The 18,101-nt window shown below is 34.7% G+C and overlaps 1 long non-coding RNA gene across 1 annotated transcript; it reads right to left on the bottom strand.

Moving 5' to 3' along the window:
• Positions 1-12,289: 12,289 nt before the first annotated feature.
• On the bottom strand, positions 12,290-14,417 carry LOC119070802. The gene is made up of 3 exons (XR_005086554.1): positions 14,369-14,417; positions 12,633-12,827; positions 12,290-12,573 (listed from the first exon to the last, which is right to left on the bottom strand). It is a non-coding gene; the product is annotated as an uncharacterized LOC119070802 (long non-coding RNA).
• Positions 14,418-18,101: the final 3,684 nt, after the last annotated feature.

Here is an 18,101-nt window from a genome sequence, read left to right as displayed (position 1 = left end):
GTATTTTTGAACCCCATATAAATGCAAAACGTCAAAAGACGTACCTAATTTTCTCACTCAATCTTATTCAACGAAAAACACTAAAAATTCTTGATGGGCAATGCGAGGTCAATGGTGTCATATTACGATGACTAATTATTACCAAATTCAATTCTTTCAAAATGAAGTTTGTTTTGTTCGAGATTTAGATATTTATGTGAACAAAATACCGGCTACCAGCCCAGTCTCCCATCTTCATTGGTGAAAGCTGTTATGTTTTAAAATGAAAGAAAAAGAAAATCAAAATTCCCGAAAATAAAATTTAAAATTTAATTCATTTTTCTGACGTTGATGTAACTCGTAAAATTTATATAGAAGTTAAGGCATGCATGCTATACACACACACACACCAAAAAAATTATTTACTCAAACTTTTCCGTGTACAATCATCTTTTTTTTTAGTGATGATAGATTTCGGTATGATCAAAGTGGAGGAGAAAAAAAAACATATTTAACCAATAGAAAACTGAAGCCAATTTGCCCTTTGTGTATTTGATGTTTTGGATGTTTTGACAGTTTTAATTCTCTGCTGCGCCACTTTATGGCGCCAGTGGCATTCTTTTAGTATGTATAGTTGGTACAAAACATTTAACATTTTCACTATATTATACGTTATTATACTATACCTACACACAATATCCATTCACATAAATTTATTTCGTTGAATAAATGGCTTTCATAACTTCCATGTCGGTTTTTGTGTGTTAATATTATTTATTCATAGCTGGTTTGACATTTCAATTACCATCTTTTTTTGTGTATAAGTTTTTATGACATAGCCTGACATGTTTCAACACAAATTTGTTATGGGGAAGAGAAATGTAGTTAAGAGATTTTTTTACAAACATTTTTCCACCGGTTTTCTGCAAAGAAGTGCAGGTACACTTACATTTTCGGAAATGTTATCCGTAAGGACATTTCAATTTTATGTTAAACTTTAATAGTATAGTATGATACCGGGAAATACTGTCAGCGTTATACACTCGTGTATAACACAAAACACGAGTGCAACGAGTGTCTACAGACCCAAGTGTAATACTAGGGTTCCCATTTTTCAATTTTGAAAAAGAGGACATTTCGGCATCAAAAAAGAGCTCTTTGTGCAACTATTGTGTAATTTACACCAGTTCATGCTAAAAACAAAAAATTGTACAATATGCTTTGAAATCTTCCTGATATTCTTTTGGATTCCTTACAAGTGATACAAGTGATAACATCCACTCCATATTACCTGAATACAGACTTCGTTTTACCTTATCCTTGCGTGATCTTTGGTATCTCACACAACGCTACGCTGTTCTTGTTAAATGACTAACTTTTATTTTAATGTATTAAAAAAACATGTGGTAAAGAATGCGAGCGGAGCGAGCGAACTTTTTTGTGTGATGAAAATTTCGTTGTATTACCGTTCAGAGATTCTCTGACAGAAAAGATTATTAGTTAATTCCGCGCAGCGAAAATTTTTCGTTCTTTAGGTATGAGCTGCATCGAATTTACTTAATTACTTGATTGGAGTTAAATATTTCTCTCAAGGAGAGAAATGTCTTTGACAACATCGTAATCGCAGGGTCACTGTAAAAACGTGAATTTTCATCTGTTGTCGACAGTGATGTCAATAAAAAATTATTTGCTTCGACTAATATGGTTTTATGTACACAAAATAATTAGAAAAATGTTTTAAAAAGTAGAAGTAAAATATTGCAAACATTTTGATCAAGAGAAGTAATAGATTCGATAATTGGTTGATTGATAATTGATGGATATTGGTTGTACTTTACGGTAATCTATTCCATCCTTGAGAACATTATTGTGGCATTAATTGAAAGTAACACCTACATCGTCCTACAATTATCACAACGAATTGGAACTATAAGACGTGAGATTCAAATTACTTCCTAATGTATTCAATTACCAATTTTTCGCCGAATAAATGTCGAATCATTTTGTCTGTGATTAATGCAAAGTCAAAACACAAAAGTATCACCTTCAAGTAGACAGTAGAATCCATATAATAGATATAACCATGCCCATGCAGAATTACGGATCAATATAATATCAATCTAAGCGCAAAGTATTAACCACTTATTCGATGTTATACATCCAGATATTAAATGTACGTATAAAACGTAAAACGTATCCATCACATCGATACATCCATATATATGTAGATTAATCAAACAATTAATATTTTGTAATCTATCATTCATCAATCATAATTCATTATAATGAGTTTTATTTTACTTGACAATTTAATATAAAATGTCTGTCAATTTTGTATAAATAAGATAACGTTTCGATGGATTTATATAATATCAAGTCATAACATTTTGTTGTGTATATGATTATGGCATTTACATTAAATGTTATTTAGATTTTGTGTGTTCTATTTTATTTTTCGAATGTGTAACGCACACACACAGACACACACGCAGCTCGTAGGTAGTATAACCTACATTTTATTTTAGAATTTTCGCATGATAATCTAGAATCAGCAACCTTCACCATTTTAAATCGTAATAAAAATGGCGTTGAGACTCACTGGAGGTGCAAGTTCAATGCAAATAATAATTTAAAAAATATTTCCTTTCGGAAGAAAGAGTGAGAATGTTCTTTAGGGTTCAACAGAATTTGAAATTAGCATGAAACAAAACTAGAAATTTAAATGTCACGAGTTATAGGAAACCCTCCTGTAGAGGCGCCACAATTTTCTTCAAGTACTTCATTCTTTCCGTTTATTTTCTGGTGAAATAACTTCACTCTGGTAAATAACTATGAAATATCATAGCAGTGAAGTTGGTTCACAAAAAGATAGAGCGCTGACATTAGCAATTTTATGACGAAATGTACTAGAATTGTACGAAAATCTATTTAATTCGAGTTGTTGTGTTCAAATAACATATTATGGGTGATCCATCCTTTAACGGTGTTTTATGTATAGAAAGAGAAGACCAAGATCCAGCAAATTATAACTTTCCTTATAAAACTTGTCATTGCACATTTTCACATGTAGTGTTAACTTACCTGGTCTCAAAAATCTATGAATGAAAATCAATCGAAATTCAAAGTTCAAACTTTCGAAGTGTGAAATTTGTGTGTGCATCTTCTTAGGATCACCTGAGCCGAACTCTTTCTATTAACACTACTACACTGCATGAAAAGAAGTAGGAAACGTCAACCTATTCAATTATCAAGTAAATTTTTCCGGCATTGACCCTGTTGGAACATAAAACAAATGATTCATCGACATCCCTCACTACTTCATTGGATCCATCTAGAGATGAGCGGGCCACCCGAAATACATCGGCCCGACCCGACCCGACCCGGCCCGATCGGGTTCGGGTCCGGGTTTTGAAAATTCATTCGGGCCGGGTCGGGTCGGGCCTTGAAAACAAAAATTCGGGCCGGCCCGACTTAGAAATACAAATTTAAAGTAAGCCAATAAAAGCCTATAAAGCATGAAACACTAACTTATTTTATTATTTTACTTCGCGTATAAGATTATTGCAAAGCTTTTATGCGTAGAAAATGATTTTTCAATAAATTTCTTATAGTAAAAAAAAGTCGGGTCACGTCGGGCCAATGATTTTTTCGGGTCGGGTTGGGTCGGGCCGCGAAGAGAAAAGTCTCGGGTCGGGTTGGGCTCGGGTTCAAAAAATTGGATCGGGCCGGGTCGGGTCGGGTATTGAAAAAACGTCAGCCCGCTCATCTCTAGATCCATCACCGGTGCTTTTGTTGTTGTTGCTTGTTTAAATTTGTTACTTCTGTTGTCTAAAATATCGTCTAGAGTTTTTTACAAAATCTTTTACTTCATTTATTTTAACATTACTTTTTCTATAAAAGACCACATTCACATTAAGTCATTGCTTGTTTGTTTCGATGCTGCCGGAAACAAATGACTGGCGACTATTTTTTGGTTAATAAGAGGGTTACGTCATGATTCAAAAATAGAAAAATAGAAATTTTCCAGTTATGATAAAGTGAATAAGTGTAAATAGTTAAATATTGAAATAGAAAATCTAACGGCAACATTTTCTGCAAAATCGATGATCGCAATGAACGTAAAACTATTCTAATAACAGGAATGAGTTTATTTTATGCGTTGCGAATATTATTTCGAATTTGAATAACAAACTCTGTGTTCAAACTTACCACAGCCAGTGTTGCTCAATCCACTCTTTCCTTTAATGGCAACTAATTGAGATATTCAGATCCATTGAAAAAGGTCAACGCGTTTGTCTATGCTCCGCATACAAAATATGTATATCATCAACAACAACAACAAATTATAATTTATATTCATTGCGCAAAGAATACAATTTAAATTTCTCATAACAATAAATCTCAATCAAAACTTCATTCAAATTTGTTATGATTTTATTGATGTCTGCGTCAAAATCAAACATTTTATTCAATTTATATAAGAGCCACTGGTAATTGCTTCATTTTTCATTTTATTATTGTATGAAATTGTATAATTTCTAAAACTTGACTGTGCTTTATAGAGGCATCAATATATCAATTTATTTCATTTCATTTTCATTTTTGTATAACACTCAACAGTCTGTTTCGGATCGGATGCGGGTACGCTGTCGAACGGTGTCTGGCCGCCGTTTAAAGTTGTTTGTTTAGAGACCTCACTAACAGCCTTTACGGTGGTTAAAACGTTCAGTCTGGACCTCCGCCTTAATGTCACTTCCGACGTCCCTAACGCCTCAAAGTATGCAAATTTATAACTCGCCTAAATGTAGACTAGTTATATGCACACAAATTAATCGTATTTGGGTTACGTCTACGTCATACGAGTCATTCAGTGTATACATCGTTGCAGCCACCAAACACACTGCACACACCCAAATTTAAAAAAATTAAAAATTCCATGTCATCTGACACGGGAATCGAACCCGGATCATTTTGGTGGAAGGCTATTGCATTACCTGTCTTAGTGGTTACTTAACAGCCTTTCAAACAAAATGGTCCAGGTTCGCTTCCCGTCGATTTTATGGTAAAAAAGATCAAAAAATTGAATATAAGTGAAGCCTTGAAGCCAACGCACTTGAACTGGTTTTCAATGAGCTGATGTGATTTTACTTTGAAAAGTGGTTTTTTGAGTTGATACAAAATATGTTTAAGGTCACACTTAAATGACGTCACACCATGAGGTAAATATACAGGAAAACGTGACGGTTCTAACAAATTTGGACCAAATTCTATATAAAGATTTTCATATATTTTCAAGTCATGAGTAATCATGTGTTATCGACAACGGCAACATAAATAAACGACGCGCTCCAGCTTATGCGGTCTTATACGAAAAAAAAATTTGGGGTGAAACTAATGAAGTAATAGATTTTTGAATTTGTTGAAAATTCTCGGATTAAAAAATAAATGGTTGAAGTTGAACGTTTTGATCTCTGATTCGATCGGCCGATGTCACGAAGTATTATAACATTCAAATGAGAGATAATAGATTATTAGTATCCGGCAATGTATCCCCTTATAATGTAGAACTTTGTTCGAGACTTGCAGTCTAAGTTTAGAATGGTTGTGAATTGGGATTGTAATTATTTGTAGATAACCTTAGTCTAACAAATGAAAACCTAGATTTGGTATTTTAATATTTCCTTGCAAGTTGCTAAGAAGAATCTATATTTTCATTTGTTTAACTAAGCTTTTGTGATCACAATAATTACAAACCACAACGACTTCCATTCGTTTTCGGCCAAACGACGTTTCTCTATCGGCATGCCACAGCTTAATAGAAACAGCAATCACTGAATTGAGGTTTCATACAATTTTGCCCTTTATGGTTTCGTTTTTTTTATTTGTAGCAAATTTTAGTCTTTTGTTTACAAAGATTTATTACTGATGAACGTAAATCTTAAATCTGAAGGCATTGTTTCGGTGCATATTTTTTCCTGTTCACTTCAACATTTAACAATCGCACCAACAATATGAGACATAAAGAGCTCTCCTGACCTTTGAATGTAAAGCAATCTTGCCGATGATTGATGATGAAAATTTGTTATTTTTAATGTTCTGTAATTAACATGATTAATGTAAAATCGTTACGTTTCCGCAGTTTAATGTGTTTTATGGCGAAGATCTGAATTGTTTTAATTATCTACTGACGCCATCCAATGACAGTTCATCAATATTTCTCTTTGTTTGTTATCTTCATTTTAAAAGCGTGTTATACTTGATAGATAAGACGTTTGAAGAAGAAGGCAATTGAAATATCAGATATTTTGTGAATGGAGTGCTTATCGAACATTTTATCTTCTTTTTTTTTGTAATGGTCAATATTGACTCAATAAGGGACTAACTGATTGCATATCCGATTTTTTTGGCATTTATCATTGGTTTCAGTCTTGCAAATAGGCAAGAAATGGAGCATGGTGCAATGAACTATTTTGGTTCGGAATTTTGACACCTGTCAAGGAGTGCGCCGTTTAAGTACCTCGGACGTTTTTTAAGTGTATGACCGCCGCCTCATGGTAAAAGTCGAATTTAAGATCAAGAAAATATTCTCGAAGGTGCTGATCCAATCTTGCAAACACACGGTGTCCCTTAACAAAAATAAAGTTTTTCTGAAGGTTACCAAAAAATGACTTCTGATTCGAGTTCTAGGACCTAAAACGAGCTCAAAACTGCTTTGGTTAGTCTTTGGCTAGATCCTTCCCCATAGTCGACTTGTGAAAAAAAGACATTTTCCATACATTTTCAAGATTCTTCAGAAAGTGATGAAACAGAACTGTTGCCTGCCGGCGTTTTTTATTTTTTTATTTTTTCAATTCAATCTTTTAGAGTTCCATTGAAACATAAGTGAGTGCCGCCTAATTGAACATCATAATCCAATGAACCTTTCGCTGCGATATAAAAAGTTTCTGCAAACGATCCCAAGCGTAATTTTCCAACTTTCCAGCAATAACAGTAATACATTTTTATACACCCACACCATACACCCTTCCACTCCAATACGGGAATGACCACTAATTTATGAAAATAGCTCAACCTTTTAACTTTACTCCCCCATTTCAGTGCCATCAAAATGCACATAATCGAAATTTATGTGCCAGACCCCTGTCAATAAGGAACAAACATAATAATAAATATATGATCCTCTTGTGTATATGATTTAATATCAAGTGCGATGATACACCATGCTTAAAGCCTACTCAAACAAAATGCTGTTCTCTTTTCCTCCACTCAAACTGTGTAACGGGTAGACATCGAAGGACGCACAGGTTTTAATCCAACATTTGTGAAGGTTTTTTTGTCGAAATTATTTTTTATTGAAAGACTTACAGCCGAAAGTACATTTTTTGATAGTTTTGATGGTGTCGTGCATCGCTTAACAGTTTTGCGATTCAGTGGAAGACATAGTGTGTTTAGAGAGTTTATATTCATACCATGCAGGGTATTCAATAATTTTCCTGCTCAACCGTTCAGAATTTTTATACCTATCTTCCTACTACACACAACAATCTTTTCCGACAGAGGCATGGGATAGACGCGGTATCAGTGGGGCGTAGATATGCTGTACGAAATAATACGTACAACTATGCACAGGAAGTATATACGAGCAAGAAGACTATCAGTTTTTAGTGCCCCATAAACACGGTGTAAAATGGAAAATAAATGACATTTATCTACTTCGGTGTGTTTGTATGCTTATATTTGGGTCGACTGAAAATGATCGTTCAATGGTTCCAATTTCCATATATTCGTTATGCCATTACATTGGATAATGCAAAAATATAAAAGACGACCCCGTCGTAAATTCTCCAAAATGACGTAATTGACATAAATTTCAAATATCTTTCCAGTTCTTTATATATGTTATATGTGCTCGTTTCGACGTTGTATGTAATATATTAGTAGCTGTACGTTTGGCACAGAATGTAGACCGAGGAAAAAATATTATAAAAAACATAAAAAAAATTATTTTTTTCTTGCGCTCTAATATAAACGATGTTAATACGATAAGGCATAGACGCGTACTGTTGTATTGCTCCCCATAATTTTCCCAACCATTCAACCAGCCTTTTCTCTCTTAAAATATATGTATTCAGACACAGTCAGTAGTGCCATTATTCGGCTTTTATATTCACACAGTGTGACAACATTTTAAAAATTATTTCGGTTACTTCCACCCCAATTGATATTAATTAAAATTGCGCGTTACGCACATGTATAAATGCGTCGCGATGAGAAAAAAAGTAAATTCTGAACGATCATCAACCGCAGTGATGAGAGCCGAAAAAGAAAATCGTTGGTTGTGTCCAGCCAAAGAAAAAACGCTGGCTTCCAGCGACGAGACCAGCTTTCACTTTAAAAACGATAACGACGTTTAAAACTAGCCGCTATGGTGAAAAAAGCCTTTATTTGAAGCAATCAATGACAAGATAGATGGATGGATAAGAGTTTTGGAGGCTCCTTTAAATGAGAAGCAGGAACCCAGATCAAAGATCCTTTGTTCCCTACTCCCTTTCCTAACTACTTCTATTAGGAAAATGTCACTGTTTTCGATAAGAAGTCGTTAAGGACCATTAGAGTTCATAATACCCGAAGGTGTGAAACCTTAGATTTGTGTAAAGTAAACAATTCCTAAGGATATGTACAGCGGTCTCAGGTTCCAGACCACAAGAACAGAATAGGGTCAACGGACCGATTAATTCTGTGGGAACGGTAGAAATGTCCTACGACATTCGAAGCTTCAAAATGATTGTTTGATATCGGTTCGCTAGTAGATGAGGTGAAGTTCCATGAAGGCTTTTCTGGGAAAAGTTTTATGGATTTCGAAATATTCCAAAACGATATTTAGCTAATCAACTTAGGAAAGCGAACACTGCCGGACTGGACATATGGTGAAATCTGGAAAACCCGATTGTGACTCTTCGCTTTATCTATTGCAATTTTCCTACATTTGCGCCTAGCCTATCTCACATCATTTTGCGCCTTTAGCGGAAGATTTTGTGTTCATAGACTGAATGAGCAATGAAAGCAGCAATGAAAACAGAAATCAAAGAGCAAAAAGAATTTTATGAAAAGACGAATTTATTATTTGTAATGATCCTTGGCATAGCACTGCTTAATAAGTGTCAAATTTTAAGATTGTATGTATGTATTGTATGTTTTAACTCACACAACGAAAACAAGTCACCTGTCTTTACAGTAGAGTCACAGTGATTTCATCAGTCTTGGAATATTTTCATTGTCAATGCTAGGACCAGTGCTATGTTTTTGATCAAATTGAGCTTTTATGAAATGATTTTTTTGAAGTTCGTTCTCAATTATCTTTAAATTTTAATCCCTATTTCCGACATAGATCTTACAAGTTTCGTGAATTTTTTCTCGGATGAGCTCGAAAAGCTAAAAACGTGAAAAGGACAAAATCGTGAAAAAGCCGAAAAATAGGAGATCTTGCCATAAGAGGACACCTTTAAACGATTTCATGATTTCACAGTTCTTCTTTACTCTCAGAATTACCACATCAAATTTACAGATATTTTCAACGGTTTATGCTTTGGCAACGGTTAGTTTGGGAAGTGTTAAATCTACAGACAAAAAAAGAAAACTAAAAACATATAGCCTACAATATTGACGGCGCCTGGAAATTGACGGCACTCGTCTCTGTCATCAAGGAAATTTGCACAAAAATTTATGTGACATTTTTATTACGAGATAATAATGCGGTGCGATAATTATTCGAAAACATTAGTCATGCAGAAGAATAAAACATTTTTCATGCAAATTGTAAAAATGTGTAAAATTAAGTTTCTATTGTTGTCGGTTTGTAAAGACAGCAAAACGCTTAAATTTTATCAAGTTCAAACACACATAGTACATGTAGTCGCATAAATGACGTCAAATGTTTTATGTATAGTTTGAGTTGCTGTTCGTCATTACCTAAATTACTTAAAAACATACATAGAACAGTATATGGTTCAACAGAGTATACGATTTATCCAAAAAACATGACTTTCCGAACCTCATACATAAATAATTCATTCGAATAGATTCCACAGATTCAACCGACCCCCTACACACTTCGACAAAAAATATAAGTCAACAGTGTCACACCCGTGACATATTCCACATTTTATAGGTAGAAAAGAAGTTGAAAAATAAGCCCTGCTCGTATTTAGATGTTTTACCCTACGAAATTGTTGAATTTCAATTGCAAGAATTTCAGAACAAAGTTTTATATTTAATAGCGTCAATCGAATTCGAACAATTAAAACAATACAATTTTCGGACAATTTAGCCTAAAAAGCACGAACATCTTTTGCGGATGACATGTGTATGGGTTTAGCTTCGAGTATGACGTTGTTCTTCTATATGTTAAAACTAATGAAGTAACAGATTTTGCTGTTTGTGACACAATTCTTGACACCTAGAATGATCACCTGTCATGTAATTTCCCTCATTAAGGTTTTTGCCTTATTCCGCATTGTACGACAATGATTGAATAACCTCGGCCTTCTTTCTTAAGTTTAATGTTAAAATCAAAAGTTTAAACCATAAGACCAGGAAAATCGACTAAGCGAAAGCTGAGCTGTTAATTACAATTTATGTTTAAAAAACTAACCCAAATATTCTATCCCAAATCGTCAGTCTACATCGATCGGCAATTATTTAAAGTGCATTCCATGTTACTCTGTAATGCATATTTTATAATCGTACCGCAGCAACGATTTGTTGGTATGTTGTGCGGAGAGACAAGAAAAAATGTCTGAATGCATAACCGAAACACATTAAAATTCACATTCCAACTGTCGCTAAACTTTGAATTGCAAATATCTGTCAATTGTTTCAATTAAAGAAAGAATTCCAACTCCGTCAAAAATGATTTCATCTAAATACGAATGGATATTGCCAATGCAGATACAAAGTTAAAAAAAAAAACGAAAACTAAATCAAAATCGCCGAAAAAATTGTCAATCCAAAAATATCAAGCAGACGATTGTCTGTCAGTCGGTACGTTGAACAACAATAAGCCATCTCTGGAATGCAATGAAAAATGCAAAACTAAACCTTTCAACTATCGCTGAAAAAAAGATTTTTTTTTTTACTTTTCCAACCACATAAGATAAATGGAAAGGAAAAACGAAACCAATTTTTTTTTTTCGTTAAATAAATTTAATTCAGCTATTTTTGCACATCAAACCGAACCGACTCTGTTTGAATGTCAGTTGAAGCAGATTTAGTACCACCAATTCATCTGTCCATCAGTCCATCATTCAGTATTTTTATTTTGTAACTCTTGAAGTTGAAATGCCAAACATGCAGTTTTTTTTATTCATCTGCTGAATCACTTTGTGAACCATTTATTTTGTGAAATGTAAACACAACATACCATTGGTAAGTGCGTGTGAAACAGACTCGGTTTAATTATTATGTAATTTAGGAATATAATTTTTTGTTTCGTTTAATTGATGCGGTAACGAAATATTGAAATAATTTTATTGGAGAACTAATTGCATATTTTTGTCAGTTCACTACCTGTTAATTCGCAGTTTGTTACTTTGACTTGTGTGACTACATCCAACACCTTCGGGTAGAACTGCAAACATAATACTCGTCAATAAAAAATTTCGAAACCAGTACGTATTCTCATCCACGTAATTCATGACCTCATGACACTCATTTCCCTATACTACATCTAACAGAATGGCCACGAATTAGCAAGTTCGATGATAAGTTGAAATTTCATTTCAACTATGATTCGCTAGAGTTGTTCGTATGTAAAATGGTAAAATGTTCATAGAGCATTGTATCAGTACCAGGCTTGATTAGAAGTGTATTTTTGAAGTCGATTGTCTTTCTCTCAAACAATGTGTTCTTAATGGTTTTCAGTGACTGTGGGGTGGGGGATTTTTTTGTCAACATATTTTGCAGTAAACTCACAGTGTTCCTAGTGTTCCTAGAAAACCCTTCGAACCAAAACCGACAGGGCTTTCGAAAAAAAAGTTCAAGAGATTACCTCACATCACCTTTTGGTTTCAGTCTTGCAAATCAGCAAAATAAGGGAGTATGTAGCATCCGTGAGGTTTCGAATATCTTTCAACTCTAGTCAAAGAACTCTTGGTGTTAAGGTTTTAGTCCACTTACGTACATAACTTGTTTCTTCTAGTGTCGAAGAATATTTTTCAGAACTGATGATTTCGAGATGTTCTCAGGACGTAAGGAATTTCTTCGCGTAGTTCCCAATGATCTATTGCTGAGTCTAAACCCCGTTAAATGATCTGAAGAACATCTTTATTATTTCGTCAACATTTTCGGTGCCAAAATTTGGGATGAATAGAAACACCATGCAATTTGTGCCATTATTGTGTGGTAATGATTCGCAAGTGCATTGCAACTGTAAGCATTGCTTTGTGCTTACGTAGCCATTATCTGTATTACGATTGACTGAAGCACTTCATTCTCTCCTCGTTTATAAAAGTAGGTCTCAAATCGAAATCTTCCCGTAAGCATTTTGTACGAGAATATTGATGGATCGATTGAACAGCTACGTTCATAGTAGTAACCCTGATTATTAGGAAATGATTAATCTAATTTGAAATCAAGTGGAATTGAGACAAAAATACCAATGTCATTAAATCACATAGTTCTACGTTTGGATCCTCGGAGAATGGAATATTTGAACAGTTTTGCAAGCTGCGAAATATTTTTACGCAAAACTCATTTTTTAGCTGATCACACATGGGTCGACGAGGAAACTTAAACGCCATTAGAACAAATTGTTGGTTACCCAAGCGACTGTAGTAAACTTTAGTTTCTAACTGTTAAATAATGCCAAGAATTAGTATTATTAGTAAACATAATTGGCAGCATCATGTCTTTGCATGTTGGCTGTTGGCACAATTAGAGGTGTGCGCCGATCTTAAAATAATCGGCGGCGGTGCGCCGACTGGTAAGGGATCGGCGGTGGCGCGCCGAGAGAAATTTATAGTCGGCGGCGGTGCGCCGATCGGCGCGCCGATAAATTTACAAAAAATCTAAATTTTCGAAAATAATGCAAAAACATTTGAAAAAGCGTGCGCAATCCTTTTTACGAACACTGAATTCTTACTATCTTGCGATCTGAAGTATCAACAACTTATACAAGGGGAATCAACCGAGACATATCTCACCTTTTATATTTTGAATGTACAATCACTGACCTTTTATTTTAAAAACATCTGACTTAATGAATCCACGAATGATTAGTGAGTTTGCGTAAATGACATATAAGCGAGAAGGCTGCAAAGCGCAACCAGTAAAAAACGATCTTTTCAAAAACAAGTATTTACAATAAATAAAAATCATCAACTCTGTTACGCCCCAAAGTCCCCAAAATGCAACTAGCGTTTCTCCGTTGAATTGCAATAGAAATCTTTTGTATTTGGTAATCCATGGAGCGTTGTTCGCCAGAAGCTTTTCTCATTAATGAACAAAATTTCTTAATTAATGTACTTGTTTCGGGACCCATGCAACCTAGTGATTCAAAAGCAATAGGTGTAAATAAAATTTTTTCTTTTAAACGTATGTAATGATTATGCTTGAATCTTTCAGCATTATCTGCAATTGATCCAGATTTTTTGGATGATTGATTTATCTAATTTATCTAATGGTTACATCGCACAAAATCCCAACGTCCGGTCTTTTACCGTCATCTCTAGAAATGCCCGGAGGTTGTAACAGATTGAGCATGAGAAAAGATTTTATTAACTTCATCATGTCCTGGAATCCATCGTCCGCTTTTTTGCAAGATAAACCGTGTAAGCCATCCTTCATAACCTATAAGCTATAAGTCAACTTACAAGTTGGAAATTTTAAGTCACATCATCATACTAGATGTTCTGCAGGTTTGTTATTTCCAACTTATAATTTATATGTCATTTACGCAAACTCACTAGTATTATCTTTCGATTTATGCAATAACCGTTCCCGTTGTCTTTAGTCCATCTTCTATGTAGGAGTGAGTTCGTAGTAGAAGGTTTTCGCAAATAAGAGATTTAGATAAACTTAAATTTATAAGTAATAAGTGTATTAGCTGAGCAGCGTAAAGAAACCTGACTTATAAATTAAGAGAGATAAACATTTGCTCAAACCTTGTACTCAAGCACACACTTTTGTATAGATATTTCAATTTAACTTTATATTACCGCCTATTAAAATGGTTGAAAGCAGTAAACGTACAAAATTTCGGCGCGACGAAAATACAATCGGCGGCGGCGGCGGCGTGAGCTATTATTTTTCGGCGGCGGCGCGCCGAAAATTTAGCAAAAAATCGGCGGCGCGGCGGCGTAAAATCGGCGGTGCACACCTCTAGGCACAATACATCATAGTTTCTCAGGTCATCAGTTATCTCCAAATCAGCGAACAATTTTGGACGATAGTCATTTCCTACTCGTTTTAGGCTAGCGTTGCCATATAGTGGTATTTTCTTTGGTCCATTGATGAACTCATATGATTCGAAGTAAAAGTCTGAGAGACTTGTGAGAAACTGAAATATTAAGAAAAAAAATGATTTCCGTTTTTAGAAAGTTTCTGCTTTGACTCGGACTTAACTCTAGCTTGGTTCAGACAAAGTAGGCACAGCACAAATTTATTGGTGAGAAACATTGTGAGCACAATGTAGTTACAGCTCCAACTGAATTTGTGATGCATCGAATTGAAATGCATTGAGCAAAATCAAACGTCTAAATCCTTCAATGCGAATTTTAATATCGAACAAATCCATTTTTTGTTGTAAATTAAAACTAAAACACAGCAAAAATCACGTAAAAGAACGAGAAAAACTAAACTTTTGCGGTTCATTTACTTTTGTACAAATCGAATGACTTTAGTACAAATTAAATTCTTTTTTGTACACAAAAAATGACATTTTGTACATACAGTTTCCATTTTGTACCATCCATTTTGTACTGAAAGAAAACCATTTCGTACTTAAAAATTATTTTATGAATACAAAATGTAATTGTTTGTACACTGAAAAACTGGCTGAAATGTGCCACAGTGTACATAAAAAAAACATTGTACCCAAGGTTGGGCTCTCGGACTAAATAACTCCGGACAAAATAAACCGGACATAAAAAAACTCGGTCATAATGGCTGTGTCTAAATGGAACAAATTTATATTTTGCCTTCAAGCTTTCTTCAAGTAGCACACTGATAAAGCGTGTGAATAATCCTTTGAACATTCAAGGGGGATACTCCCCCCTTGACCCCCCTCTGCGGGGGCTGCCGCCCCTCGACCCCGCTTTTTTATTTTTCCAATTTCTTCACGGCCTGCGGCGCTGATTCTCCCATAAAAATAATAATATTATTCACATTTGCGATGGTGGACTTATATGCATCAAGTGATTTATAATTACAACCGATTTCTATATCTTCCAATTACAATCGAACTTGATATGATCTAAGCTACTCGATTTAGTCGAATATACCCGGATATAGTCGAAAATACTTAGATACAGTTGAATAGTCTCGGGTATAGTCGAATAGTTGAAAATACTTGGATATAATTGAATAGTCAAATATACTCGGATACAATCGAATAGTCGAACATACTCGGATACAGTCGAATATACTCGGATACAGTCGGTTAGTTTGATACAGTCGAATAGTCTCGGGTATAGTCGAATATACTCGGATACAATCGAATATTCTGATACAATCGAATATACTCGGATACAATCGAATATTCTGATACAGTCGAATAGTCGAATACACTCGGATACAATCGAATAATCGGATACAGTCGAATATCCTCGGATACAATCGAACAGTCAGATACAATCGAACAGTCGGATACAATCGAACAGTCGGATACAGTCGAATATACTCGGATACAATCGAATATTCTGATACAGTCGAATAGTCGAATAAACTCGGATACAATCGAATAGTCAAATATACTCGGATACAATCGAATAGTCGAACATACTCGGATACAGTCGAATGTCGAACATACTCGGATACAGTCGAATATAGTCGGATACATTTGAACAGTCAAATATGCTCGGATACAGTCGATTAGTTGGATACAGTCGAATAGTCTCGGGTATAGTCTAATAGTTGAAAATAGTCGGATATAGTCGAATAGTCGAATATACTCGGATACAATTGAATAATCGAAAATACTCGGATACAGTCAAATAGTCGAATATATTCGGATACAATCGAATAGTCGAATATCCTCGGATACAATCGAATATTCTGATACAGTCGAATATACTCGGATATAATCGAATAGTCGGATACTGTCAAATAGTCGAATACACTCGGATACAATCGAATAATAGGATACAGTCGAATATACTCGGATACAGTCGAACAGTCGGATACAGTCGAAAACACTCGGATAGTCGAATATACTCGGAAACAATCGAATAATCGGATACAGTCGAATATACTCGGATACAATCGAACAGTCGGATGCAGTCGAATACACTCGGACACAATCGAATAGTCGAATACACTCGGACACAATCGAATAGTCGAATTTACTCGGATACAATCGAATAGTCGGATACAGGCGAATAGTCTTGGATATAGTCAAATAGTTGAAAATACTCGGATATAGTCGAATATACGCGATGTACTCGAGTATACTCGGGCATACTTAAATATAGTTGGATATAGAATTTGTTTTCTGATGTTTTCAGCTGTGGCCAATTTTGCCCATACATATACACTGTTATTTTTTATGTACACTGTGGCACTTTTCAGCCAATTTTTCAGTGTACAAACAATTACATTTTGTGTTCATAAAGTAATTTTTAAGTACGAAATGGTTTTCTTTTAGTACAAAATGTATGGTACAAAATGGAAATGGTATGTACAAAATGTCATTTTTTGTGTACAAAAAAGAATTTCATTTGTACAAAGGTCATTCGATTTGTACAAATAAAATTAAACCAACTTTTGCGAGTTTTATCAATTTGTTAAATCTAAACATGGTCATCGCTGCATGCACGCTATGCCATTTCCAATCGATGCAGAACCAAACAACAGTTTTTTTTTCTGCGCTTGATGACCAAACCTCTTGCGTTAAAATTGAAATCATGCAGAATAGTGTTGCCTATCATGATAACCCTGCTGATTGAGCAGCATACACGTATACCAATTAATTTCAAATTTAAATAAGAATGATTTGTGATAAGCTGTATAAAAATGACAACTGTTTTGGTCAGACTACAACAGTAACACTAAAAAATCTTAAATCACTCACATCCCTCCAAAAGTCCGTAAAAATTTAGATTTGGGTCATGACAACTACGATGTGATGAAATAAATTCCCACCACAGTAAACTGAAGGATTCGTATCATGGCAGAGTAAATTGGACATTCGATATTTTTAACGTTGCGAATTGGCAACGGACTATTAGAATATCTACGAGTAAGTGTTACATAGAAAGCGAATGAAGGTTAACTTTACTCTTATTCTTATTTATTTACATTAAATCTGTTAAAATCGTCTTTACAATAAATTGACCAACTCTTAGCCCGCAAGAGCACGAACACCCGATGGTGAGATGTCAAATTTGGATACAAAATTACATGAGTTGTTGTTGTAACGCTCTTAAGGTATATATCATGCTTGTTGAAAGAAACACAGAGACTCTTTAATTGCTTGGAAGCTGGAGGGCAACTGTTTGTCCTTACATTATTTTTGGAAAAAAACAAGCATTAAAATTTGTATGACCCTCATCAAGCGACTTAAAAATCAGATGTCTCGGAAGGAAAGGAAGTCGTATATCTATTTCATAAAAAATTCCCGATGATAAATCCGAGAATTGTTGGAGAATTTAGAGTAGCAGGACTTTTCAACAGTGTTTCGATTTGAGAGTAAATTAATTAAATACGCCTTTCGACGTTTTGCATTAATATGCAGTTCAATCATACCATATCAGACCAAGGTATTTAGATTAGATTTAGGAGTGTTGGGAGGTCCAACTATTGAGTTGAACAGGCACCTGGATCTACGACCCTTTGTACCAACCCCCTTCCTTCATTTATTACATCCAAAGATGATAACTTACAAAGGAATAATGACAACGATTATAAGA

The sequence above is a fragment of the Bradysia coprophila genome (assembly GCF_014529535.1).
Source record: "Bradysia coprophila strain Holo2 chromosome IV unlocalized genomic scaffold, BU_Bcop_v1 contig_106, whole genome shotgun sequence".
Classification (NCBI taxonomy): domain Eukaryota; kingdom Metazoa; phylum Arthropoda; class Insecta; order Diptera; family Sciaridae; genus Bradysia; species Bradysia coprophila.
The sequence above is the reverse complement of the archived record's forward strand: the minus strand, read 5'-3'. Positions and strand labels throughout refer to the sequence as shown.